The 3283-nt window shown below is 36.8% G+C and overlaps 1 pseudogene; it reads right to left on the bottom strand.

The window, feature by feature from the left end:
* Positions 1–2490: 2490 nt before the first annotated feature.
* On the bottom strand, positions 2491–2801 carry LOC102815821 (annotated as a pseudogene).
* Between the last annotated feature and the right edge of the window lie 482 nt (positions 2802–3283).

Genomic DNA, 3283 nt, shown 5'->3' with positions numbered 1-3283 from the left:
TTCAACTCATGTTTTTGTTATTAGATATGCCTTCAAGTCAGTTCGGAAATAGTGACATTATGCACAACAGAAGGAAACACTACCTGGTCCTGTACCATCCTCACAATTGTTGTTAAGTTTAAGCCCATCTCAGCTGCTGCCACTCTGTCAGTACATCTCATTGGGGGGTATTCATCATTTTTGCACTGACATTTGATTTTCCCAAGCATGATGTCCTTCTCAAGTAACTGGTTCTTCCTGACTACACACCAAAAGTATGAGATATAATATCTAAACATCTACTTCCTGCCTTCTAAGGAGCATTCTGGATGTACTTGTTACAACACAGATTTGTTTGTCCTTCTAGCAATCTGTGGTACTTTCAATATTCTTCTCCAACACCATAATTTTAATGCATTGATTCTTCTACAGCTTTCCTTATTCATTTTCCAGCTTTCACATGCATATGAGGCAATTGAAAATATCATGGCTTGGTTCAGGTACATCGGAGTCCTCAAACTGACAGCTTTGCTCTTGAACACTTTAAAGAGGTCTTGTGCAGCAGATTTGCCTAATGTAATATGTCCTTTGATTTCTTGACTGCTGCTTTCATGAGTGTTGACTGTAGATCCAAGCAAACTGAAGTCTTATAGCACAACACAGTCTTCTGGAACACCCATTCTTTGCAATGTTATCTGTAGTTTGTCGTGATCTACACAGTCAAACACCTTTGAGTAGTCAATAAAGCACAAGTAAACATCTTTCTGCTGTTCTCTGTTTTCAGCCAATAGGTATCTGATATCAGCAATGATGTCTCTTTTGTCATATCTTCTTCTGAATCAGCTTGAATCTCTGAAAGTTCTCTGTTGACTTACTATTGCAACTAATTTTGAATTATCTTCAGCAAAATTTTACTTGCATGTGATATCAATAAGATAGTTTGGTGATTTTTGCATTCCATTGAGTCATTGCTCTTGGAATGGATACAAAATATGGATCACTTTCAATCAACTGGTCAGGTAGCTAGCTATCTTCCATATTTCTTAGCACAGATGAATGAGTGCCCCCAGCACTTCATCATTGAAAGATTTTAATTTGTATCCCATAAATTCGTAGAGCCTTCCTTTTTTTGCCTATGCCTTCAAAGCATTGTGGACTTCTTCCTTCAGTATCATTGGTTCTTGATCATATGCTACCTCTTGAAATGTCTGAGCAGCAACAATTTATTTTTGGTTCAGTGACTCTGTATATCCTTCCACCTTCTTTTGATGCTTTCTGTATCATTTAATATTTTTCCCATAGAATTCTTCAATATTGTTATTGAGGCTTGCATATTTTCTTTAGTTCTTTCAGTTTGAGAAATGCTGAGCATGCTCTTCCCTTTGGGTTTTCTAACTCCAACTCTTTGCACATTTCATTATAATACTTGACTTTGTCTTCTTGAAACTTTGAAACTTTCTGTTCAGCTCTTTTATCTCCTCGATTCTTCCATTTACTTTAGCTTTGCTACACTCAAGAACAATTTTTAGAGTCTCTTCTGTCATACATTTTGGTCTTTTCCTTCTTTCTTGTCTTCTTAATGACCTTTTGCTTTCTTCTTGTATGATGTTCTTGATGTCATCCCACAACTCTTCTGGTCTTCAGTCATTAGTATCTAGTGCATCAAAGCTGTTCTTGAGATGATCTCCAAATTAAGGTAGGATACATTCAAGGTCATATTTTGGATCTCATGGATTTATGTTAATTTCCTTCATCTTCAGCCTGAACTTGCATATGAGCAATTGATAGGCTGTTCCACAGTCTGCCCCTGGCCTTGTTTCAATTGATGATATTGAGTTTTCCCACCTTCTTTTCCCACATATACAATTTGAATCCTGTGTACTTCAACTAGTGTGGTCCATATGTATTGTTGTTGTTAAATGCTGTTGAGTCGATTCTGACCCATAGCGAACCTGTATAGGGTTTCCAAGTAACAGCTGGTGAGCTTGAACCACCAACCTTGCAGTTCAAACGACTTTGCAGTCTGACACATTAATCCACAGCATCATACCAGTAGCCACTTATATTGTTGAAAAAAAAGTTATTTGTAATGAATAAGTTGTTGATCTGGTGGAATCATGAGCTCTCCAGCATTAATTTTATCACCAAGGCCATATGTTCCGACTACTGATCATTAATTCCTTGTTTCCAACCTTCACATTGCAATGACCAGTAATTATCAGTGCATCTTGATTGCATGCTTGATCAATTTCAGACTGAGTAATTGGTAGAGTTTTTCCATTTTATCATCTTTGGCTTTAGTGGGTGGTGGGTAAATTTTAATTACACTGATATTAAACTATTTTTATTTGTAGACATATAGATATTATCCTGTCACAGACAGCATTATACTTATATCATAAAATGTTCTTTATTTTTTTAAATAATTATCTATTATACTCAGATAGCAGTCTGATCACATATGGTCCAAGAACAAATAATCAAATATAAACAGAGGGTAAAGATTGGTCTTCAAACATCATAGCCAATGATGCCACACTTGCCTATGATCTTGCCTATATAAAACCACATCCACACCTCAGTGGCCACCAAACCATTCAGCAGAGCTTCCTTAACTGTGAGCTGTTTGAAGCAAACAGTTTTAGCACTATTGACTATTTTTTTCAGGCTCTGAATAGCTGTAGGGATTTCAGCAGGAGTTGGAGGAACCAGCTCCACCTTGGCATAATGCCTAAATATGACCAATGAGGCTTTGAGTAAGTCACAGCAACATTTACTATCGACGGAGTCTTCTCCACCAGGTTACAGATAAACTGAGCCATGGTTCTAGAGTGGAAAGCCTGTTTCCCACTTAAAGTGTTCTTTTGACAACAAATGTGACACCTTTCCTCTTAAATTTGTCATTCCTGGTATAGTAAATCATATGACTGTCTGATTTTAAATGGCCAATACCAGTCGGTTTCAGCTCACTAATGCATAGGATATTGATCTTTATGTGTTCCAATTCAATTTTGACAACTTTCAATTTTCCTAGAATATTTTCTATGGTCTGATTATTAATGGATGTTTCCAGTTGTTTTTCCTTCATTTTGATTTCTGTCCCATCAGCAAATGAAGGTCCTGAAGCTTACTCCTTTCAAGCCATTATGGTCATCTCTACTTTGAGGAGGACACTCTTCACCAGTTATATTTTCAGTGCCTTCCAACCTGAGGGGTTCATCTTTTGACATTATGTCTGATAATGTTTGATCCTATTCATAAGGTTTTCAGTGGGCAACTATTTAGACATAATCTTCCTTTACTT

This window comes from Chrysochloris asiatica, unplaced genomic scaffold, assembly GCF_000296735.1.
Source record: "Chrysochloris asiatica unplaced genomic scaffold, ChrAsi1.0 scaffold00045, whole genome shotgun sequence".
In the NCBI taxonomy this organism is placed as follows: Eukaryota; Metazoa; Chordata; class Mammalia; order Afrosoricida; family Chrysochloridae; genus Chrysochloris; species Chrysochloris asiatica.
The sequence above is the reverse complement of the archived record's forward strand: the minus strand, read 5'-3'. Positions and strand labels throughout refer to the sequence as shown.